Below are 27,071 nucleotides of genomic sequence, written 5' to 3'. Positions count from 1 at the left end.
GCAGAAGTGTGGTTTCCTCCAGTTTTGTTTTTCTTGTGATGTATTTATCAATCTGTATACATGTGTGGTGTTAAGGTGTCTAAATTAGAGACTTTATTTTCTTGATTAATAAATATGCTAATTTTGGTGAATAAAAGATAGTATATGTACCTATGTATTAAGTGATTTGCTCAAAAGTAGCCTTTTCTAGTACCATGGTCTGAGTTTCAAACTTATAATGAAATCTAGAACTCAGTTGTCAGTATATTTTTGTTGTTTTCTCAGCTCATGGTAATCAGAACTTTAAGAACCTCTTCCTTTATCTAGAAATAATATAATTGTATATAGACAAATTAAAGTAAAAAATGTTAATTGAATATAATAATGGTGGACAATGTTGTATAGCCTGAAGAAACTTCCTAAAGTGAATAAGTGAAGCATTTATTTTGTCAATTTTTTGTTTGTGGGTATTGCCTTGGATTGGTTGGATATTCAACTATTTTAGAAGTCTTTTTTTAAATGAAGCATAAATCATTTTAAAACCAGCCACAAGTACTTTCCTGCAGCTGACAATCCAAAGAGCAAATAAGGTGGAATTTATTGCTGCTCACATTTCACTCAGAGACTTAAGATCAGTAGCATACTAAATTGGGGTCAAGAAGCAGGTCTCTTGCTTCTTTCCTTGCTACTACCTTGTTGTTGCTGTTTTATTTCCCAGCTTCTGGAGAATCAGGTTTGCTGCTCCCAATTAGACTTGTTAATATTCCAGGATGGAACTTCTGCTGTCTCCTTAAACCTAATCACCCAAACCTGAGGTGATTCATCCAGCTACACTACCAGCAGCTGCTGCAGTTTTCTGGCTGCCTCAGGGAGGGTTGTAAACTCTGGTTGTCACAGCGTGAGGTTCATGCACCCTGTCCTATTTTGAGATATATATACACAGATATTCTTAAACTTTATTGGACCTGTTTCAAACGACTAAAGTGACACAAGTCTAACCCATGCACAGGAAGAGCAGCTTTCAAATCACAGCTCGTGGCCTGGCATACAATAAATTTTATTGAAAAGGGATCTATAAATGCCAGTGCTCATGGAAATACTATAAAGAAATCCTTAGGGACAAAAATATTGGGGCCTTTTATAAAGATATGGTTCTGTACTTGTAAATAATTGTTTGTTTGACAGGGGGCTTGCTTACAGTTCCCTTGAGAACAGGGAATCATGCACTTACTGAATAGAAGTTCTAATAGAAGTTTATTCCCACATGGAAGATTTACTGCTGGTTCCATCATTGCAGAGGTGTATTCAAGTTTTAAAGTTTAAAGATCTCTCAGAAAAGGTTTGTTAAGAAAAAAAAACCCTACCAAGCCTGCATCCCCAAGGGTCATGCAGGCCAAATCCACCCGGGACAGTTTGCAGCTCATCTTCTATTCTGTGTGGTATGGAATATTAACTGCTCTTGCAGCCTGTGAGATCAGTAGTGATCTCTTCATAGGAATCAGGATGTGTCCTCCTTTATCATGGTCCTGGATGGGGATTATTGACAGTTTAGTTCCCATTCTGTTTAACAGAAAATCTCCTTCCACTGCTTCATTCTTTTAGTTAAAGAAACAGTATCCATTTCTGGATACATTTCCTATTCTGACCCATTTCCCCTGGGTCTGAATCCCTCCCCTCCAACTGCTATGCCATAGACATCTGTGAGAGGTGTGTTGCAGGATGTGGCTGGATCATGTTCCATAATGGTTCTTGAGCCTTGCACCATGAATTTTAATTGAATGGCTTCACAGAAGGGCCCAGCTTTGCTTGAAGTGGTCCTGACTAGCTCCTTATAAATACTTTCAATTAATAGAATTGAAAATGTACTGAAAATATAGTTACAACAATTTATTGCAAAATACACTGAACCAATTTTAGTCATAAACATGCACAATAAGCAAGGAATAAATTAAGTGCACTTTAATCTTCAAGTAACTAGGATGAACGGGCTAATGAAATAGTTTGTGTAAAATAAACTCAATGAAATGTGATGGGCTCCTAAATAGGCTTAATTGTTTTAGTCCAGAAATAGACCCTGTGTGATGCTGACTATAAAGATGGTTGAACAACAGCCAAGCTTCCTTCACCTAATTAATTGGGTTCTATCTAGGCTAGATTCTAGTATTCTGAGTAAGGAGGAGGTCAGTGAAATAGCTCACTTGGATGTTAAAGATAAATGCAAGTTTTCTTCCCTGAGCTAAGTCCTCACCAATGGGGCTATGCACAGCTGGTTGAAATGATCATAATTTCAGAAACCTATTACTTCTTTTATTGAATTATGCAGCACCATCTGTACTGCTACCTGGTCCTTTCCCTACCCCATTTTTCTACTCATTCACTTTTTGGGTCTTGTCATAAACTGACTGGGGCAGGCATATATGATGATGTAACAGTTTTTACAGTACCTAGAACAATGAGGCCCTACTTGGGACCTTCTATGTGCTATTGCAGCATAAATAGTAACAATGAATAATAATGAATCCATGTGAAAGTCTCGTAGCTTCTTGTTTTCCTATTGTCTCAAAAGTTAGACCAAGTTCATCAAAAAATTTCTTAGGACTGTGAAAGATTACAAAAGCTAACTTGGAGGCAGTTTTGGTAGAATCTGTGCTATTTTACAGTGTAGACGTGACATCATGCAAATTTGTGGGTTTGATGAAAAATAGGTTTGAGTTGGTTTCACAATTGCAGTAATTAACACCTGAAAATCAAAGCAAAACTCAGGATTGGAAGTGAAGAAAATATTTGCATGGACCCCTGTGATGAGAAACTGATGAATGCTGCACAGCTACACTGTGTAGATCTATCTAGGTCCCCTCTGTAGCTGGAGTTTTTAGAAGGGCTCAGCACACACAATGTGTGTGCATACACTCCAAAAGAAAAGTAAATCAGCATGCTTTCTGTAGGAGGGGTGAGGTGACAGGATCTGGAGCTGTTCTCAACTGTCAGCAGCAATGAAGGCTGATTCTGGGGATGGCAAGGGCAGTCCAGAGGTGGTTTGTGATCTATGGACATGCTAGCGTACAGAAGCACTGCTGGCTAAACCCAAGCTTCTGCAGAGGCTACTGCAGTCCATGAGCTGTAGAAACTGGCTCCAGCTGGTTTCCTCTGCAGAGAAGCACCCTTCTTCTAGACCACAGGACCTGCATTGCTATTGGGCAAGACAGCTGGAAGGATTAAAGCAGTGGTTCTCAAACTTTTGTACTAGTGATCCCTTTCACATAGCAAGCCTCTGAGTGTGACCCCCCTTATAAATTAAAAACACTTTTTTATATATCTAACACCATTATATATGCTGGAGGCAAAGCGGGGTTTGGGGTGGAGGCTGACAGCTCATGACCGCCATGTAATGACCTCGTGACCCACTGAGGGGTCCCGACCCCAAGTGTGAGAATCTCTGGAGTAAAGCAGGGTAGCAGCAGCAGAAGAAGAGTGAAGCCCCTGGAGGCTAGTCAATAACACCTCCTTTCGAACCTCAGCAATGTCACACCATTCAGCCCTTCTGACAAAACAACCCTCTCTCCAACAACACAATCCCTGGAGTATTAGTAACTCTCATGCCAGTCTCTACTAGTCCCTGAATACATTTACCTCCACATTACATTGCCCCATCAAATTATCCGCCTGAGTCTCATCATTACTCTTTCCCCTTCTCTGTACAAGTCATTCCACATTTCAGGAACCCCTGCTTGACTCTTCTGTTCTCCATCCTCCCTTGCTGTCACTTTCCTCGCCTCTCTTTCATTCCCTTATTCCTCCACAAAAGATAGAGAAAATAATTAAATAGAAAAGACTTGTTCAGTACCACTAACCTTATTCATGATTTCATAGCTGATCTCCCTTTCTGTTATCTCTTCCTTCTGCTTTCCCTTCTCCTTCCATGTGTCTGTTCAGACTGTAAGCTCCTTGGAGCAGGGATGTGTCTATTTTGTCTGGCTGTACGGTGCCTAGCACACTTAGGAACACCAAAAGAATAAATTAAAAGTAGAATGATCTCCAGATAACCCAAGCAGCTCAAACCTGATGTACTAGGGGATGGCGATAAAATCTCTCCCCCAGAATTTCCCCCACAGCCAAGAATTATTCCAGCAGACCTCCAATCTCTGGGGATCTAGGATCTAGTGGTGCCTCCTTTCCCCGACCATGTCGTGTTTTGGAAAACATGGAAATAGGAACAATCAGAGACTACAGCTTGTAGGAATAGCTGCAGAAGCAAGAAAAGCAGGGACCTTAGGACATTCAGAAAACTTTTTGTAGTTCTGACTGGATGTTCTTTGCCCTGTGCTGATTGGCAGTTTGCTCCAACCTTTCTCTTCCCTCAGAGTCTTTTCATCTCAGCTTAAATCCATGAATACCTCTTACTGTCTTCTCCCTGCCCTACGCCTTTCACTTCCTTTCCCTTCAACGTCCTCTCTCCCTTCACTTTTGTTTCCATTTATCTGATTCCCTCCTAAATAACCCACCCCCACCACGGAAAATAAAATAACAGAACTAACATGACATTTGTTGCCATGACATTGTTCACTCTGGTTGTGTGTTCTACTCTGTCCCCTCACTCTCTGTCTTGTCTAGCTATGCTATGAGCTCTCCAGGATAGGGTCTGTCTGCTATTCTGTTGTGTATAATGTGCCTCACAATGTGGCCTCATACTTTGTTGGTCCTTAGGCACTATGGTAATACGGTATGGTAATAAACATGATTACTAATAAGAGTGGACCAAAATTCCTGAAAAATCTTGATGTCCATATGGATCTTCTATTTAGAAACAATGGAGTCATTTTTAGCTTCCATTGAAGTTGATGGCAGAATTCCTATTGACTTTAACAGGAGCAGGATTAAGCCAAATATTTTGGAGTCACATACGAGGTTTTGTTTTTAAATATTTATATAATACGATTCCAGCACTGCCGCTCTCTGTGTCGCTCTGAATCCTACAATCTCTGTTGAGTCAGTATGAAGCTGTGGAAGCAGCCGAGAGTTCTTTTTCTTCTTGTTCTGAATATCAGCAGGTTGAATCATCACTGGGTTTCATGGTCTGTTACCATACAATTCTTAAGTTCTTGGCCATTTTGACTTTACAGATTACACAGATGCAGTGTACAGCTACAATAAAACATGCCATGCTAATACTCCATGCCAAGACTCTTAGACCATTTTGATATCAGAGGTAAATCAACCAAACAGCACCTTAACTCTACAATTAATCTGTATGAAACAATTTCATTGGTTGTTTTGAAAGCAACTGCAGAGATGGGGGATTACTTGGCCCAACTGCCACCTGCACAAATCAAGCTCCCCTGTACCACCTCCCTAGACACAAATCAATGCAAACCCCCATACAACACAATCAGAACACCCTCCTCATTCACCACACACAGAAATCCACACGGCATTCCGAGAACACAACAGCACACACAAACATCATTCTAATGCCTGGAATGTCTGTTGAGTCAGTGTGAAGCAATGGAAACAGCTACAAGCATGGCTGAGAGCTTTTTTTTCTTGGAATATCACCATGTTCAAACATCACTAGGATTCACCATGCTACGATACAGTTTTTAAGTTCTCAGACATTTTTGGCTTTTTTACACAAATTACACCTGTGCTAGTACCGTTGCTAAAGCTGTGTCCTCTCTATTGCCTACATCAGGGATCAGCAACGTTTGGCATGCAGCCTGCCAGGGTAAGTCCCCTGGCGGGCCAGGTCAGTTTGTTTACCTGCTGCGTCCACAAGTTCAGCCAATCGCAGCTCCAACTGGCCGCGGTTCGCCGTTCCGGGCCAATGGGGGCTGCGGGAAGTGGTGCGGGCCGAGGGATGTTCTGGCCACCACTTCCTGCAGCCCCCATTGGCCTGGAGTGGTGAATCATGGCCAATGGGAGCTGCGATCGGTCGAACCTGTGGACACAGCAGGTAAACAAAGTGTCCCGGCCTGATGGGGGCTTGCCCTGGCGGGCCGCATGCCAAAGGTTGCGGATCCCTGGCTTACATATACACCTTTCTCAGCACTAAAGACTTCCAAATTATTTTATTTTTAACTTTTACCATGGAGTAAATTGGTATCTAAAGGGAAACTTTTGCATAGACTTTATTTATTTATTTATTTATTCATTTATTATAATTTTAATTGCCTGAACCTTATTGGGATCGAACCTTTGTTCATCATTACAATCTTTTCATATGTTAAGTAAACAGCAGGAGAAATGGTGCTAATTTGTAACACTCAGCAAATGAAAAAAAAAAAAGAGAGCAGAAATTTTCCAATAAAAACACTATAGAATTTAAGTTAAAAATAATAAGGGCCAGATCTGGCATAAATCAGACTGCTTCCATTGAAGTCTATAGAACTATGGCAATTTATGCCAACTGAGAATCCTGACACAAAACTATGCTGAAATAGAATGCACAGTCAGCAAGATTATGAAGTTTAATAGGAATAAAATAGAGCATCCATTTTTAATGATAAACATATTTTAATACTATTAAGTCAGCAGGAGTCACTTCCACATATTTTCACATGAAAGTTATGATGTATTCTTATGCCTTGCTTTATCAAGAATTATAATACAACATTTATCAACAAATGCCCATGGAAATACCACAGAAGGTGTTCTTTCTAATTGGGCCAAAAAATCATAGAAGGCTACCTTTCTGTCAGATGAAAGGTTGTACTTTTGTTTTGCTCTCTCCTTTTATATTGCATGTTAAGCAAACTCCCTATAACCTTTTTTTAAAGACTGAAGCACAGACAAATGTGAGAGGTGGTACTTCATTTATCATATGGAGAAAGCTCATTGTTTGCTTTTTCCTTACTTATAGGTGCTGTTCCAGAATCTTTGAAGTGAGAGATAACAAAATGGAAAAAAAAAAGTGATTTCACAGAAGTGAAGATAAGATGAGCAATTGCCGATCTAGAATATTTTCAGCTGACACAATGGGTCACCGAGGACTTTGATTTAAGTACTTCTAGTACAAAAAATTTAGAATGAAATTCTAACATCAAATAATCAACAGCACAGAAGTTATTATTATACTATGCATAAACAGAAAGAACAAAGCCAGATTCTACCACTCATTTCACGGCTGATTTGATTTTAGGTCAGTCATTTTAGGAATAATTAAAATAGGGTAAAATGAAAGGGCTTTTCTTAAACATTTCAACCAAAAAAGGAAACATTTTTCAAACACTGCAGTACTGAGGTAGAATGCTTATGCCTGGGCCCAGTCTTGTAAAACACTTATTCATGTAGTTAACTTTATTTGCATCCTTATTTTCAAGGACAGACCCTATGTCTTTTATATATCTTTGAGATTTTAAAGCAAGCAAGAAGGGACGATTATAGTCATGTAGTCTGATCTTTTGTATTATATAGGCCATAGAATTCTACCCAGTGATTTCAACTTCTAAGCCAACAACTTGTGGTTGAACTACACCATATATTTTAAAGCCATAGCCATTCTTGATTTAAAGACTTCAACTGATGGAGAATTTGTGACATTTCTTGGTAAGCTATTCCAGTAGGTAATTACCCATTCTGTGACAAAACTGTGTCTTTTTCCAGTTTGAACGTTGCTGACTTCTACTTTATACTATATAATTTGGGTGCAAAACCAGAAGTCATTATGCATACATAATAGCTGAAAAGAAATAAAACAATTTGATTATCATGACCAGATCAAGATTTATATCAAGGTACTTATATAGCCCTATCACAGTAGTATCTGAGCACATTCCAGGACACGGATGTGCATATTTTACAAACACAGAAAAGCATACAAAATATATTGCATATTATTGTCCAAACAGAGTTGGCTCAATACCCAATTTATTCAGTGAATTTAACCATCATTCACTGACTTACTCATTCAATGAATATTGCAAAAATATTTGTCATATACATTATTTAGATAATAAGCCCCTGTGCTGGGCATCTGTTTCTCCAACAGTGAGAGGGCAAGAAAAGTCAGCACTAGAGAGAGGAGCTGCATTTTCTTTCTTTGCTACTCTTCTCCCTCCCCTTTTGTATGTGTTTGTCTCCTTTGTCTTAAAGGAAACAGAATCAGATTTCAACGACAAAAGCTCGAGTAACTTCTCTTTTTCCCAAAAAGGGCAGTTAATATCATCTTTAATACCATCACAAAAGACTGTCAAGCATGGGTTTTCCCTATAAGTGTATGTCTTCACAGCATTTTGGGGCAAGTGGAGCCTCCAAACCCAGATTGATAGACAAGGGCTAGCAGTTCTCAACCAGGGATACCATGTACCTGGGTGTACGCAGAGGTCTTCCAGGGGGTACATCAACTCATCTAGATATTTGCCTAGTTTTACAATAGGCTACATAAAAAGCGCTAGCGAAGTCAGTGCAAACTAAAATTTCATACAGACAATGATTTCCTTATACTGCTCTATATACTATACACTGAAATGTAAGTACAGTATTTGTATTCCAATTGATTTATTTTGTAATTGGATGGTAAAAATGAGATTGTAAGCAATTTTTCAGTAACAGTGTGCTGTGACACTTTTGTATGTTTATGTCTGATTTTGTAAGCGAGCACTTTTTAAGTGAGGTGAAATTTGGAGGTACGCAAGACAAATGAGACTTCTGAAAGGGGTACAGTAGTCTGGAAAGGCTGAGAAGCACTGGACTAGAGCTACTGAAGCTAGTGCTAACATTCTAAATATAGCCGTATAGGTAGCACTTTGAAGTTGCAGCGCAAGTTGGAGCTTGGGCTCTGAAGCCTAGCACTTGCTCCAAAATGGTGCATAGACATACCCAGTGCAACTCTAAACAGCTAAAAGGGAAAGGAAATAAGGAAAATAGTTAAAATTAAAACCTTACTGAAATCTTTAGGTTTCACATGCTTTAGCTGCTCAGGTGTCGGGTTTTTTTTCTTGTTTTTCTCCTTTTAATAAAAAGTTTAAAAGATTTCTAAAGGTGTATTTAAAATGGAAGTTAGCCAGCAATAACCTGATATGAAACCCTGAACCACACTTGACTTTTTAATGTTGTAATAGTGAACAAGGGTTTTATTAACGTCTTGGTCTTATCCCTTGTTGAGCTCACAAAACACCAACACAATACACATATATCTGAGAGTTATAGCTTTTCATATTGGGGGAAAAAATCCATTTTCCATGATGAGATAACAGAGGATACTTAATCCTGAAGGATTTTTTGAAATTTAAAGGATTCCTATTAAAAGTGAATACACAATCTCTAAACCGGTGGTAAGTATACAAAAATTTCACATATCATTTTATCTCGTTTCATATGGAATTTAAAGAAAAAGTTATGTAGCTGACTGAGAAAAATGGAAAAGAGTCTTAAAAACATAAAATTTAGCAGAAGCAATGCACATTAGTGATCTATAGATAGCATACTTTCTCTGTTCATAACTGCAGAGTCAGTATTAAGATAGGATCTGACACATTTTTGTGAGAGTGTTTTTGATTATGCTCAGTATAAAGATTGGCTTCTGTATGGGCTTGAAATGTCCTGAATGAGTTAAAACTGTACCCTTGTAATGATTCATACTATTGTTATGCTGTCTTAGTTGTTTGGAGCACCATTGCTATTGCTCACATGCTCTTCCAAGTCACTAGACATCTGAAGACCATAACATGCTAATGCAAAAAAACAGTAGTGTGGTTGTAAATAAAATTACTGTGTAATAGCAATACCAGCTACACATGTGCAGCTAAAGATGGCAGAACTCAGTACTCAGATTGTTGGGTGAAGAATGTACTCTGCTAAAGAACAACACCAAGAAAGCTTGGAGAGGATATATATTTCCATTACATTTTTTGTGTGCAAAGTGATATGGAACACAAAGATTATCCATTCCTATTTATACTCTTCCAGAGTTCTCAACTTCCAGAATACAGTCTGTAGGTTCCATACAGGTTTTTTTTCAGGGAATCTATACTAGTTATGGCCTAGATTGCTTCAGTCCTTTCTAAGAAATACATGAGAATAAAAGGATGTAAAGACCCATCTTATTGCCTTGCTTGGTCCCCGGGAAGCAGAGGAGGACTTGTGACATCACTGACTGGGAGAAAGCTTTGAAGAACCTTTTCCTTATTTCAATCAACATTTGTTATTCAATCTGCTTTTTTCTCACTTCACAAAGCTATTTGGGTATCAATTCATCTTTTTAAAGGAGGTCTTTCAGAACTGATCTGTTGCGGGATGTCTCAGACAACACAAGGCACATTCATTCATCCTCTATAATGCTGCCCCTTCAGACAGGTGACCTAGGGAGATGTTGTAGAACATTTCTCCCAAATCACCAAGAGGAACTTAACACTCAATATGTCTTCATTACTACTGAAATCAGTAACAAACAGGAACAAGCTGATAAGACTATCAGAAAGTTTATAGAAATATTGATAACAGTGGATATGCTTATTTTTCTAGACCTGGAAATTCTCTTCTGATTTGTTAGATACATTTCATTGTTATGATGTACAATTTTGAGAGGATTTATGCTTCCAAATGTATAATAGGATCAAATAATTTCTTAGCATACATAGTCCCAGTGAATAATTACTTTAATTAAAATGAATAAGAGTTCATTGGAAAGCTGATGTTCACAACAGTTATTAACAACTTCAGCTAAGTTTATGTGACAGAGGGATGCACCAATTCATGCTTACTTCTTCATTATGGACTTATGCCACAACCGTTTGAAGAAGGAAGGAAAGACTCCGATTGGCTTCAATTGGCTTTAGATCAGGCCCTATAGGATTGCTTCTTCAGCCTCAGGAATAAGGATTATTCACATGAGTGTGGTTTGTGAGATTTGGTTCTTTGTGGTCTGTATTATTAATGTGGTCTGTAATATTATTGTCTGTATATTTTCTTATCAACCTTTCTTGGTTTCTATTTTTATTACACAATAAAAAAACTCTTTACCTGGAAAAAAATGAAAGAGATAAACAGATATAGGAATCACATTTAAAAAGTTCAACATTTGCTCTTTGAATTCATGCTAGCTTGTATTTTCGTTTCTCATTTGTTCTTAGTCTCTTCCTTTCTATGTTATGTTGCATTCCCCTTCAAACCTTTCCTTTCACTCGATCCCTTTGTGAGCCTGTGTCCAGTGTCTCTTATTCTTTACTATCATTTTCTTTCTTTCCTCCCCATACTTTCCCTCCTGCATACTTGAGTGTGCTGTGACAAGACTGCCTCTGCAGAGGCTTGAAAGTAAAAGGACAGAGCATTCTGCCTGCATCTGAGCAAGGCGCAGAAACTTCTCTGCTTCCAGATGCTGGGAGATGGTGTCAGGAAGTGCTGCCTGTGAAAGATATTTTATATCATACTTTGATCACTGTTGCAAGATTTACTGTGAGATCTGAGTTTTAAAAGAGACTTGGGAAACCATGTCTTGGGCCAGTGAAAATCAGGACTTCAAAAAACCTAACCTTTCGATTCATACATTTTAGGCATAGCTAGAGGTTTGTTATTTTCACCTTCAGGCCATTTGAGAGAGTGGGCAATTCAGCTGCTCAAAGGAAGCTCTTTTTAGGGTGAGATTAGTTTTAGAAACACGCTTAAGAACAAATAATGCTACATTTACAGCATTCCAGAAATATTTCAATACAAACAGTGTGCAATGCCTACACCAAATCAAATAGATCTTTCTATGTCAAATTTTTATTTTACCAATAAGGAAGCTCGGGTAGTAGGGTCATGGGCACTGTATATAAGCCTACATGGATTACCTAGACTAGAACATGTATATTATACTAGCTTCACCTTATACTAGGTTCACTCTTCCTTATTCCTTTCCTTTCTTTCCAACAACATCTGGTCTCAGATATCACAACCTCTTGAAATTCAGTTCCTTTTACTTGAGCAAGCTGAGCACTTTTTGCTTCTATATATCGTACTCAGATTTCCAGTTCTTCTTATTATTATATTACGATCTTAAAATCAGATTTTAAAGGTGTTTAGCTGCCTCTCATTGATTCCAATGGGAATTAGAATTTGAAAATCTGGGCCTTATTGTGTAATAATATTGCATCTTAGGGTTTTTAGGGTTCCCATTTTGCACCTGACACTGCTGTAATTATTTGAGGGTGCAACTGATGTCATTTGGATGATGCAAATCAGACAGAGTTAATTTTTCAGAAGTACTCATCTTGGCCTAATGCTGCTCGCATCAAAGTCAATGGTAAAACTCCTGTTGGCTTCAGTGGGAGCAGAATTAGGCTAATGCTGAGTACTTTTGGAAATCCATTCTATTTATAACACTTGTTCTCTTCAGTATTGTATCCACAATTTCAGACCATGCCAAACCTTTTATGTTTAAGGGGAAAAAATAAAAGCCTTGATAGTCTAGCTATGAAATGTTTTGATTTAAATAATATGAACAAAAATAGCAGATTTCTTAATTAGCCAGTCTCAGACTGGAAACTCAAGATCAGTACTTACATATTCTTGTACAATATTCTGTGGAATTCAAGAAACATGTTCTGTTAGAATTCAGCATAATTGTATGTCCACCATTATTGTTTACTGTCCTCCATTTTCCTAGATCCAGCTTGCACTATCAAAATTATGTTTTTTTGAACCTTTCCTGACAGTCTATAACACTGTGTAACTCATATTGAACCCACTGCAGTTGTGCTTCAGGTATTTTAATAAAACATGCTTCATTCATTGCTTAAAAAGAACTGTGTTTTAGTTTGAGTTAATAACTCTTCTCAGCTACACATTTTCAAAAACTTAACAGGTCTTCAGTTGTCAAAAATTTGATCAAACAGTGGCATCCAGCGGGGAATGCATATGTATATTGGGAACAGGGGGAGCTGTGTCTATATCTCAGCTATGATCATTTTATCAAAGTTTGAAAGCTAGTAGAAAGTAATAGAAATCCAAAATTTTAAACTCAGGAATACATCTCTAATTTACAGTATGCAGTAGCACTGTTGTCTTTACTGATTCTTTAAATCCTTGCAGTCCCACCTGTGTTACATGACTTCACTCTGTATCTGCCTCCTTTAGTTATTGCTGGACTGCTTTCATTTCATGATAGCACCATTCGAACCATTATCAGTTTCTGACAGTTGCTTCTGCTACTGCTATCTTCTCTGACCCAAAGCTACAAAATTCAATACAACTCCTGCATGCATTGATAGGAAATACAAGTGATTAAAACCCCTGAAGCCTAATTTATTGTGAATTGAATTTACATGAATATATTATGCCTTAGTCTGAACAAATCCAGTCACATTCAAGACCAGCTATTTTGAAATAAGCCTTTTTCTTAGAGTTAACATTTTACTTTACCAAAAAAAAAAAAATCGAAAAATAAGTGCCCAAGCTTTCTACTGCCTATGAGAGATAATGATAAAAAACTCAATGCTTAAAAAGTATTTCCACTTTATCACCTCAGATGTTGCCAGCTTACTTCATGGAGGTATTTCCATTAATACTTCTGTTTCTAGTCAGTATTTATTTAATTAGTCCATGGTGTACTTTATTTTTATATTTAATTGAAAAAAAATTAATAATTCAATTTTTAACTGAAAAATAACATTGAAAAAAATTAATGGGGATGATCTTCATTCTTTGCACACCCAGCACACCCCAAATCCCTTCACAGCTGCCTCCTCGGTCTGAAGTAGAATAGTGACCGAATTTCCCTGCACCATTTATATATGGTGCAAGGGCCACTCCATTTACATAACTTGTAAATTGCAGGTACATAACTTGTACATACCAGTGCCAAATACAAAGTCCTGGCCTGCCTCCAAGACTCTCTATGCACAAGACTTTTGGAGGCCAGTTATGGAAAACTTCTCTGCAGTGAAGAGCAGTGTAACCCTGTTTCCCCAAAAGAGTCTAAGGATGAAATTCAGGCTGTGTGGGAGGAGTCATCAGCAATTTGGCCATGCCTAGGAGGCATCTACATGCACTCTGCACCACAGAGGAAGACTTCTTCTTGGCCCTGTGTCGGATTTAGGGACCGGCAGGGAAGGAGTCATCATGGTAGTTGGGAGTACGTAACAATAATAACACACCAGTGAAAGTAGTTTAGGGGTTGCACTCACTTTTCTAAAGTCCTTATTCCCAGCATAATTTCCATGCATAGAGCTCCATTTCTCAGGCTTTATTTTACAGGTGAAGTGAATTTCACCCTATACCCATGTGCTTCAGGTGAATATATCATTGTTTGCTGAAAGTGTTCTGATGTTCTGTTATTAGTTGACATATTGTCCACTCAGAGCTACAGCAGACATTGGTTTGTATTACAAAATACTCTTATTGGGGATAGCCCTAGAACTCATATACATAATGCATTTGGAGAAAGCTTCTGAGAACAACAAGAGCAGACTTGGTTATCCTGGCATTTTTATTGTAGGTGACCAGAACAAGCAAGGATCTACTGAATAATGGTCTTTTGCAGCGCTCAGAGTTTAAAATTACTGTCTAAAAAGAGAGGCATATGAACAAAGAATTCATTTCCAATTGTATATATCACCTCTAACTATGTGTTCTGTAAAATAATGTTGAGAGATCAGTATACTGTTCCTTTTCGGAATAATAAAGTAAAATACAGTCTGTGATCCAAACCCCAAAGCTTTGCTAGAACATTTATAATTTAATTTAAATAAATGGGGATAAATATTATGTGTATGTCCTCATTTTTCTTGTTCTCACACACTCTCCTTAGTCATTCATAGATTCATAAATTTTAAGGCCAGAAAGGACCATTGTGATCATCTAATCTGACCTCCAGTATAACACAGGCTACAGGATTTCCATGAATTAATTCCTGTTTGAACTAGAGCATAACTTTTAGAAAAAAAATATCCAATCTTGATTTAAAAATTACCAGTGATGGAAAATCCACCGTGACCCTTGATAAATTGTCCCAATGGTAAATTACTCTCACTGTTAAAAATGTACACCTCATTTCCAGTCTGAATTTGTCTAGCTTCAACTTCCAGCCACTTTTTCTGACAGACTGAAGAGCCAGCCCATTATTAAATTTTTGTTCCCCCTGTGGGTACTTGTAATCTTTGATGAAGTCATCTCTGAACCTTTGTTAAGCTAAATAGATTGAGCTTCTTGAGTCTATCACCATGAGGCACGTTTTCCAATCCCTTCATCAATCTCATGACTCTTCTGTGGAGCCTCTCCAATTTATTAACATCCTTCTTGAATTGTGGCCACCAGAACTGGACACAGTATTCCAGAAGTATTGCACCAGTGCCAAATACAAAGGTAAAATAACCTATCTATGGCTGCTCAAGAGTCCTCTTTGTATACATCCAAGGATGCATTAGCCCTTTTTGTCCACAGCATCACACTGGGAGCTCATGTTCAGTTGTTCTCCACCATAAACTCTAAGTCTTTTTCAGGGTCACTGCTCCTTGGGATAGCTTTTCTCACCCTGTAAGTATGATCTACATTCTTTGTTCTTAGATGTAAATTTTTACATTTGGCTATATTAAAACACATATGGTTTGCTTGCACCTAGCTTACTAAACTCTGTGTCACTGACCTGTCCACTTCATTATTTACCAATTCCCCAATCTTTGTGTTGTCTGCAGACTTATTCAGTGGTGATTTTATGTTCTCTTCCAAGTCAATGGATGAAAATATTAAATAGGGCAGGGCCCCAAACTGATCCTTGAGGGACCCCACTAGAAACACACCTGCTCAGTAATGATTCCCCATTTACAATTACACTTTGAGACCTTTCAGTTAGGCAGTTTTTAATTCATTTTAATTTATTCATGTGTTCCATCTTAATTTTATATCTTTCTAGTTTTTTTATCAAAATGTCATGTGGTACAGATCAAATGTCTTACAGTAGTCTAAGTATATTACATCAGTGCTATTACCTTTATCAAGTAAACTTGTAATCTCTTCAAAAAAAGATGTTAGTTTGGGATGATCCAATTTTTATACACCCATGTTGATTGTCAGCCAGGCACATCATGTCAGCCACTTACACATCTTAGTTAATTGAGTCCCATATCAGCCATTCCATAATTTTACAATTGTGTTCCTTGAATCACTCCACTACTGCATCTGTATAAATACTATGCGTAATCTACATTACCTGTATATAGGTTTCAGAGTAACAGCCGTGTTAGTCTGTATTCGCAAAAAGAAAAGGAGTACTTGTGGCACCTTAGAGACTAACCAATTTATTTGAGCATAACCTTTCATGAGCTACAGCATCCGATGAAGTGAGCTGTAGCTCACGAAAGCTTATGCTCAAATAAATTGGTTAGTCTCTAAGGTGCCACAAGTACTCCTTTTCTTTTTACCTGTATATAGTTTATTTGCAAGCACATATATAGACTGAAATATATAACACTTTCCTATGGACACAAATACATTGTATTGTATTTTATTTACTTGTATAGTAAATACTGATTTATTCATGTCCAAGTTCTATCATCTTAAGGTAAAACTCCAAATAACACCCTGTGACAGGGTATTAGTAGTGGCACCCTGGAGGTTGCTGCATCCCTGGGAAGACTGTAGGCTTAACTGAAGCCAAATAAACAATTTCTTTGGGGGATTACTGACTTTTGGGTGGTGACTGCTGGGCTAATGGAGCAATTGGCTCAGTAATTGGGAGGATATAAGTGGGAGGAACAGGAAGCAGAGGGGAAAGCTCAGGTGGTGAGTCTGGGCTAAGGAGTGAAGGGTGTATGGAAGATGCTGCTAGCTGTAAGTCTGAAGTTCACTGTTATACTGTGTAAGAAAAGAATAAATACACATGTGGCAAAAGGGTAACAACCTTGTGTTTGTTTGTGACTGTGAGACCACATGAATTGGCTAGGCATTGTGGTATACTGGGTAGTGACCGAGGCACCCTGTGACACACCCATAGAAACTTTTCCTGGGGAAGGACTGACTAAAGACCAAAGGGAGACTTCAGTATTTACCCCACAATTATCATGTTTGCTTAGTTGAGAGTTCTTCAGCAGGTTGTTAATACTAGGAGAGTCTAAAAGGAGCTTGTTGATACTGTGCACTTTTCCAAAATTTAACACCACCACCTATTTAAAATTAATAATAGTACCTAGCATTTTCCAGCTGTAGTTCTAAAGGTGCTTTACAAAGGAGATCAGTATTATCCCCATGTTACAGATGGGGAAACTAACTTAAGGCACAGGGAGGGGAAGTGACTGGACCAAGGTCACAGAGAAAATCAGTGACAGAGCCAGGATTTGCATGCAGGTCTCCTGAGTTTCAGCTCCTGAATATTAAGTGTTATTCAATTTTTTGTGAATGTCTATTGTTAAAGATGTATTTCACCAAAGGTTTTAATCAGATTTTCAAGGACAGAAAACCTCAAGTTAAAAGAACTGTACAAAAGCAGCAAATATTATAAGACGTTACTAGAAAAACATTCAAGGCTGATTAAGAGAGCATATACTGTACTTCCAGGAGTTTTAAAAGTGTGTTTAGAGATGGGAGCACATTCAATCCATTCTTCTTGCACATATGTTTCCCAGCTATGCCTGGTCCACATTAAGATTGGAAAGAATGACATGGCTTGATCTATGAAGGGTGTTAAGGGAGGATACATCCATCGGAATTGCATGAACAGCAAAGGCAGGTGAATAAAAGAGACTTCAAAACACTGTAAGATGATTCAGTTTTCTCCTTCATGATATTAATGAATGAATGAAGGTTTGTGCTATGTAGAGCTATGTAGAGTTGGAAGATTTTTTTTTCTAGTGAGACAAATTCTGATATTATTTTTATACCAATGTAACTGAGAACAGCCCATCTAGCCCATTGTCTTTACATAGTGTGCAATATATCTCCTTATGATTTTGGAATAATAAAATGAAAGAGAAAAGAGATGAAAGTGAAAAAAACATATGTAAAACTTGCTTATTGGAGCAGATCTTTGATGAAATACAGATAAAATGGCAGATCCCTTCTGGATATCATCATTAATATTCTTTGCAGTATGGGATGTGCAGTAGATGCCATCTAATGTCAGCCTTGTTTCCCTTAATTATATTGACAATCAGAGATTCAGATAGTGGAAATTGTTAGGCACTTACTGCTATAGGAAAACAGCCAAGATGCCCAAGGAGTCTTCTCTACCTGAGTAGGTCAATTGACCTAATATCCAAGGCAGTTATCTCAACTTCTTGCCTAGCCTCAAGGGCATTTTCACAGGATCAACTAAATACAGCTAGAAACTGGCTTCAGGACAACCAAAGTGTAATCTTATATTGGGAACTATGCAACAGGTTTCTGTTCAAAATCTCACAAAATCTCCCTCACAGTTTGATCAGTATTACGATATAGTAGTTTCTATAGTCTTGAAGGACATAGACAGAAAAATATGGTGCTACAATTACTATAACTACATGGTTTTGCCCTTTTGGGGGAGCAAAAATGATAGTAGTAGTATTCCAACAATATGCAGCAGTTCCAGTTACAATAACAAAGGCAGGATGCAAGAAACTTACACATTAAGGTCTTGATTCAGCAAATTAAGTCGTGTTAAACTATCATTGCATGAGTAATCCCATTGAAGTTTGTTGACCAGCTCCATAAGCATCATTACAAGAATATCTGGGCTAATGGCTCAATTTAGTGACTTGGCTTAACATTTGCAAAAGAGCCTAAATGACTCAGGAGCCCAGCTCCCATTTTCAAAATTGATTTAGGCTCTTAGGCCAGATTTGTAAGGTGTTAAGGCATGGATCTACTCAGCATTGCAAAGCTTGAGGCCTGGATCTTTAAAGATATTTAAGTGGCTATCTGCTTCTTTAGGTACCTACATCATCCATTTATGCACCACTGACATTTTCAAAGCTGCCATTCACCTGCCAGCAAACACAGCTATGTCTCCTAGGTGCCTACATTTCTTCTTAGTTGGCATTCAGAAAGCAGCCTAAGCCTTGGCATTACTTCACAGCTAATGAGCTGTTCTGAGCCCTAGTTCAAGCCAACACTCCTGAAAGCCCAAAGTGGGATATTCTAAGTAGGCTGTCTTGCCCGTGAACCCTGATCCTGTATGCATGCTCTGAACACACCTAAGACCTGATACCTGTCAGACCTGCAGCGGGAGGGCTGGGTGCAGGTCACACTGGGTGAGGCAGTAGAGCACCCACACAAAAGAGACAGGCCCAGAAGGAAATAAAGGATGAGTGTGAGAGAGGTATTGAGTGTGACTATGAGAGAGAGCAGAAGAGGGAAAGAGGGAAAAAGATAGTTTCAGCTGCTGGGGCAATGGGTAAATAAGTGGCTGACCTGGCTTGGGGGACTAACTACAGGAGAGAGTTCATGGCTGAGGATTCTGAAAGGAGAGAGGCCTCTATCTCTAGCCTGTCAGACAGGTACATCATGTCAGCCACTTACCCACCTAATCCCTTCTCCTCAGCATTTCAGTCCTGGCTATCTTAGCCAGCTGAAGATCCCTTTCTTAGGTGACTAACTCTTCCTGTGTATTGTATAGAGAGTCTGGGTGCCTTGTTCGGGGTTGGGGATTCCATCTGGCAGTGATCTGCCAAGGCCTGGGACTAGGTGTTGCAACATTAAGCAGAGCAATACCTAAAGGCCCTTGAGGATCAGGACCTTAAACACTCTTGAAAATGTTACCCTGGGTCTCATACATGGTTGAGCATACTAGCTGCACAATTTTCTTTCCTTCCTTTCTTCATTAATTAAATGTTTTGGTAAATCATAAATAGTAGAGGTAGAAGAGAATGGATGGTAGGTCCTTGGTGTGTGTAACAGTGACACTGGCTTAGCTGTTTTTTTGAGAATGATTTCCCACAGGGTATCACAGTGGACATAAGATTGTGTCTAAACACACAAATATAGCTTTTGAGATTTTTACTGTGTTCATCTGGAAAAAAAATTCATCAAATGTTAAATGTGTGCGGGTTTGTCATCATCAGATGTAATAGGTGTTTCAGTAGGGGAAGTAGAAAAACAGAGTTTTGTACAATAAGTATCACTATTTTTTAGTTTGTCATTCACCTGTTCGTACCATACTGTTCTTCACATTTTCATTCTATATACAGCTTCTCAGTGACACTAGAACTTGGTAGCAAAAGAAACAGAGGGGCCGGTAGAAACATGCCTATCTTGCTCATATCTGATTGATATTAGAGAACTTTTAGAACCTTCAGGAATGGGACTTTGTCACAGTCTCAAGGACTTTTTCCTTTGAGTATCCCCTTTCATGATGTGTGCATTAAGAGTAGTTAGTAGGTTTTGAACTGGACTCAGAATCCAGACTCTCTTGTTATTTCAAGGGCTACTTTCAAAGGTATATTCAAACCAAGTACATTTCTGTATTTTTTCATGCATAGGTCACATGATAAAAATTAGAGATAAGCCCCAGATGGGGAATTCTATTCAAGTGTTGCACCTGTTAACTGTTCTGCATCAGAAGGAATACTCAGATGCCAATCATATGTAAACATGTTGTAAATAAACTATTGACATTTAAAATATGGACTATTAAAGTTTTTATGAGGCACATTATAAACGTTAAAGAAATTAACCTCTTCTCATTGTAAACTTTTTCTACTACTCTTTGGTTGTATGATGTATGTCCTGCTGTGATTTACTATCTGCCTCTAGTTTTGAAAGCTAATGCCCTACATAAAGACATCAGCAGGTTGAAATTTAGACATTAAACATCACCTCAGCCAGTCACTGTTGGATTCCCAAAATACGAGTGGTTGGTTTTTGTCCCGTGAATATCAAAACTTCCATTGATTCCATTCCACTGACTTTAGCAGAAGCATATTCAAACCAGAAGGAACAAGATTAATTGCAAAATAATATCATCCAAATTAAGAAAACAAATTTGTTTGAAGAGGAAATACTTTTAATGATTTTAAATAAAACATGTGAAGTTACATTTCATAATTTGATAGAATGTGGTACAAATTAAAATAATCAAAAGGTCAAATATGAAATTTACTAATTACATGTACTTAATGTTTTACATTCAGTTTTGAAACTGTAGTGAAGCATTAGGTGATAAGAAGAAAAGCAACTAAATCCTAAGGATTTTTAAAAATTACTTTGCATCTGTCAAATCACTTTTTCTCCATGCATGAGCTATTGTACTGATAATTTTTTGGCAGAACTCAGACATCAGGAAAGTTTTAATTTAAATAGTTTCTCTCATTGCTCATCACCTCCCTGATTCTGGCCCTCTTATTGTAGAATTAAGGAAACAGTGGCCTCTAAAGAGGTCAGTCAGACTGTTTCTTTGGTATGCGCTTAAAGAATTTAATTGGATCTTTTCATTCTAACTGGTTACTTTCACACATGCCATGTGATAAAGTCTTATGTTGGCTTTCAGCGTTTGTAAAATCATCTTGAGTTTTTTAATTAAAAAAATATCGCCTCAACATTAGAAACAAGGAAAACAGCATTTTCCAGTTAATGGAGTTTTTCAATAGCAAATGTCTTTAAAAGATATCCCCAAATTAAAAAGACTGCCCATTTATAACACCTTTTCCATATATCAAAAAGCTGAAAAAATGAAAAACACAGCTGTATGTATTTTATTTTAGAAGAATCAATTTCTGAACACAGCAAACATATGTCTATGTGTGCATATATCATAAATTGACTGATTCTTTCAATTTTAGTTGAGAACTCAAGCTGTGGGTTTCAGCCAAGGTCCAATGACCTATTTTTCCATCTCTGTCTTGCAGATATGCCTCATTAGCAAAACCTGTGTATCCAGTTGCAAAAATCTCCATGCTAATATGCATTTTATTACTCATGAACATCTGGGGAATAGGAAAATGAGATGGTGTGTTCCTGCTAGCAGTAATATGCATATCTCTTGTGTATTTCTTTGAATTCACTTCTTTTTAGGATACAGGGTCATTGTTTTGGGCCGGGGGCGGGGGGGGGGGGGGGGGGGGGGGGGGGGGGGATGATAGCATTTTTTTCCATCTGTTTACCTTTAGTTCTTGTATGATGATGGTAATTCTATTAAGGTGGATGGGCCTGATCCTCGCAGACACTGGTGGGTCCCCATTGATTTCAGTGGGCATTAAAGGAATCAGGCATTTGAAACCTGTTTTATAATGGGTGTATGTTGTTTAGTTTTTGTTTTGGGTTACTGTGTTTAAATGTAATTGTTTTCTGGAAAAGTGATTATATTTCTATATTATGGAAAACAATCAGAGTCAAAATCCTGCAGAGTAGAGCTCTAATGCTTTTATTTGGTAATCTTCAAAGATGTCTTACAGTATTCCCCCTTTATGCTCATTGCTCAAGGTAAGAAAATCTAACCACATATTGTATTTGCCATTTTTCTTCCCATGGTAAAATACAACCAACCAATCAGCCAAGAAATGAAACAAAGTTATTTTCAAATCAACCACAAAAAAAATTTTTACTGATGAAAATTTTAGAGCTAGAGGGACCAATATTTGTGAAGTGCTGAGCCTCTCCTGATAAGTGCAGTGCTTGTCATCCCTGCTGGAGTCAAAGCCCTACCACTAGACCAAGACTATCACTGCATCCTCTGTCCAGGTCTATGTGCAAATAGGATAGTCTGTCCTTCAGTCTTTCACTCTTGTGTGGAAAGGGGTGCCAGCTTTAACATCATCCTTCACCCTTCTCTGGATGCTGCAGAGGACTCTCTGTAGATCTGGAGTCTATGGTGGAGGGAGGAGGTGGAAACATGGGCTAGTGGAGAATTCCAAAGTAGAGATGAGAAGTCTAACACAGACTAATATCATGATCTGTTGTTATATAGCACCCTCTGCTTCAGATAAAATTCTTGAGAGAGCTTCAGGTACCATTGTCTACAAACAAACATTCTGGTCCAAATCTAATGAAGTTCATGGGAGTCTTTCAACTGGCTTCAATGGGCTTTGGATCAGCATCTTACTCATCCTAGACATATGCATGTCTTGATAATTCATTTGTGTTTGGGTATGGATTTAAAATGTGTAAACATACTTTGTGTAGGTGATGAACAGAAGTGGATTTTTAGGATGTGACTGAAAAACAGGTTGTAGGGCCTCTTTCTGCACTCACACAAATATAAATCAGAAATAAATCAACTGAAGCCAATGGATTTCCTGTGGTATAAAATCAGTACTAGATTAGCATCAGTCCTGAGGTATTCATATTAAAACAAGCAATTGAAGAGAGGTGCTTCCACTACTTGACCCAGACAAAGGCTTCTAGTTCTCTTCTGAAATGAGAGAAAAATATGAGAAGGCTGGGAGGAAATTCCAAACAATAATAAATACAAGAACAAAGAGCAAGTCTAGGGCATTTCATAGTGATAGATATAACTCCTTTCACCTTCTTATTACATCCTCAAAAAGGAGGCAGGGAAGTATGTGACAAGCACATTGATTCATCTGGATTTTTCACATCGCTTCATTTGGAAAAAGCAAGAGTCCTTTCTTAGTCCTTGCATAGGAGAAAATACCCATTTGTTCAAGGACTGAATTAAGAACAATAGATTCAGCCCTATCTGTAAAAAGGAGAGAAATTAATAAACAAAAATACCTAATACATCATTTTATATTTCCAGTAAGGGGAAAATATTTTGTTATGTACTGTAGGTGTGTAATATGTTAAGTTATGTGCCATCGGATTACAAATGACAAAACACCATCTCCACACTGAAATTTAAAGTAGTAAATAGCTATAATGAAGCTCATTATGCATTTGTTTTCAGCTAGGAGAACAGCAATCAATTCACAAAATGGTATTCACAGCTGAAACTAAATGGTGAACTGGCAAGGTGCAATTGGGTAAGTGTCATAGTTATTCATGGTCTTATATCCAAGTGAGAGTTTGTCTGCATTTTAATTACCAGAGAGCACTTAACATCTAACTATGATAAAATATAGAAGAGTTGTACCCATGTGTCATTATATTTTTATAAATATAAGGAGTGGGCATTGTTGTTTTTGGACTTCATGCAGTAGATGTTTTAATTTTCCCTTCTAGAAAAAATATTTCAGTTACAGTATTACTCCAGTCAATCTCAGTCAGATTTTTAATTTTCACAGTGCTACACATTAGCAACATCATACAAATATTTTGCAATCCTATTTAAGGGTGAAATTTTGCCTAATTACATTACATTTGATAAATGACTTGGTATAGCTTTGCAAAATGCTAGTTTTGTAGGTTTTTTTTTTTGGTCCTTTGTCCGAAAGTCCTTTGCATAAAGTGATTTGAAGTTGGTTTGTTTGTTTGTTTTGGTTTCACAAAGTGAAAACTATTCTTCTCTTCAACAAACATTTAAAAAACTTCATAGAAAAAGGGATTTTATCACCTTTTTTCAGACTTAGTGAAAGCCCAAGATTGGGGATTGCTTTAAATGTGAAATTATTCACAGAGTGCTAAATTTCAGTCCTATGTACTGACTAAGACAATTATTCTGCTGCTGCTGCTTCTGTATGAGCGCACCTCAAATGCACCTGAAATTCACCTTTGTGATTGTCCTTGCCGAATTGGGGTTTAAATTAGCTATCTGGCTTATACCAAAATCATGGCCAAACTCCCACTGATTTCAATGAGAGCAGGAATTAACTCTTAAATAACTTCCTAACAGATTTGTCAATTGTGACTTGAACAACAAATCCTTCTTCTTTCAATTCCAAGAAAATAAACATTTCATCAAAACTCCCTTCTGCTCACCTTTTTGACCCACAATAGACTTTATGGGCCAAATTCATCCCTACTAAGAAGACTTCAGTCCCGTTTATTTGTGGGCGTGGAGTCAGTGTAGAACCTGCCCTGTGAGCAACTATGAGAAAAGATGAGTTGGTTATAAAAAGCCCAAAGGCCATGAAGGCAAGGTTATTTTGTTTTGTATGGTGTATTCCTAAGGGAGTTTCATTAGTTATTGCTATAATGTAGATTATTCTTTAGAAGCAGATATTCTGTATATATTTGGAAAGGGTAAAATAATTCTTTCCTCTGTGTAAAGCCTTTCTAACTTAGTTTGAATTAATTTATCCAAAATAATGTTGAATAAAAGGTGAGACAATGTTTTAAATCCAATTGTGTTTAATTTTCTTTTTTTAATGAGAAACTGACCCCGGCACTCTCCTTGACTGTAGAATAATTACTATCTGCTATTACTAACACTTCCAGAAATAAATGATCTAGCCAGGATGAAAATTAACAAGCAAGGCTGATCGAGCTGCCATGAACACATTCTTTAGCTTCAGTTTCATCTGACATTGTTCACTCTCTCCCCCATTAGGCAGTATTTTAGGGAGTTTATGCTTAAAGAGTATTTACTCACTGATCATTGAATGCTTTAGTTGTTTCACTGGCTTTGGAAAAATAGTCAACTAGAACAAGGGAATGTACCTGTCTCATTCAGTAGAGACTCAAGTGATCTATGTAATGGTAACTTAGTAAAATTGATCACACTGTATTCAGAACTGGAATAAAGCAATTTAGCAATTTTTTAAAAAAATATTAAATTAAAAGCAACATGATCTGTTAACTTAGTGCATACTTTGATTTAAGAACTGTAATGTATTGACAATTAATGCCGGCCATTATTTCTATTATGGTCACTGACAGTGTGGTTTTTCATAAGCATAAAATGGCATTTTAATACCTCAAGTTCATAAATATTTGTTTATGTAATTTCTTACAAATTATATCTGATTTTCATGAATATTTTGTCAGGTAGGTTTACCCATGCAGTTTCTGTCCAGACAGAAATGAGAACAGAATGTGCTGATTACTATTAAAGACAATACAGATACAGTATTTTGGAAAAAATCTACCTTTATTTCTTTACTTTGGTATAAACTCTGCTATTATACCATGTATAATACTTTCTATATGGACTACAATGACATCAAAAGAGCAAGGAGGGTATGTGGCTTCAAGACCACATCACAGGAACCACAAAATCACACCATGCCAGCCGACCATGCTAGCTTGTAGAAATGATTTTTGAATCTCTTCTTTTGAAGAATGAGTCTCTGTGGTAGCTTGGCCCCTTGGCAATGTTCTAATATTCTTTATTAAGTGAAAATGAAATTTTTAAAGCTTTGAAAGGGGGCTACAAGGATTTTCTTCTCAGACAAGATGGTAGTTACTGGTATTTCCTAGGTCCGTTACAGCTAGATTTGATGTTTTAATATTACATGATATTTATTAATCTATTAATAGTTGCTCTCATGTTAGAAGCCTTCATTTGCTTCACCCAATGACTGGATCTCAACCCTTAGAACTGCATTTGTAACAGGAAATTAAACTGCTGATTGCCAATTCATTCAAATACTCTGTTGGTTTTATCAAAATGCATCATTGTCATATCATTTAATTATGTTACTTTTTGGTCAGTGTTAAATCTCTGGAATGGTGGAGCTTTTGCATGATTTCCCCAAACACTGTAGGCTATTTGTAAGTCATAGTTATATCAGGAACTTGTATTTAAGATGAAAAATTCCCAAGAAAATATTTGAGGTTTGGGTTGATTGTAACTTCCACTCCTTTTGCTTGCTTCTCTGTCCTCCCTTGACTTCCATGGATCTATACTGTCTTGATTTTCCTCCTACATCACCGACATCCCTCCCCTTTCTACTCTCTAGCTGCTGTCCTCAGGGCGCTGTTCTTTGTCCATTCCTTTTTTTCCCCCTCAACACTTTGCCCTTTGGTCTCATCCATTCATATAACTATTCAAATATGCTACTATCTCTGTGCCAATGATTCACAAATCTACTGCTCCAAACATTGCTTCTCTCCAAAGCTCTTGACTAGCTTTTTGACATATCCTTGTTATCCTGCTGCCAGCTCAGTCAAAACACAGCAGAAGATGAGATTCCTCCCCCTACTTTTCCTCACTTCTCTATTGCTACTTACAAAAGTACCACTCTCCTGTCAGCCAGCATGGCAATCTCAACCTGTGTTTCATCTCCTCTTTTTCCTCCCTCGGGTATATCCAAGCCGTCCCAAATCCTGTTATTTTTCTCTCTACAGCATCTCTTTCTAGCCACCCCTACACATAAAATGCTTGAAAATTATTGGTTATATTGTGCCTAAAATAATGCAACCTCCTCCTCTCTGGC

The sequence above is a fragment of the Chelonia mydas genome, chromosome 1 (assembly GCF_015237465.2).
Source record: "Chelonia mydas isolate rCheMyd1 chromosome 1, rCheMyd1.pri.v2, whole genome shotgun sequence".
Taxonomy (NCBI): Eukaryota; Metazoa; Chordata; order Testudines; family Cheloniidae; genus Chelonia; species Chelonia mydas.
Note: the sequence above shows the minus strand (reverse complement) of the source record.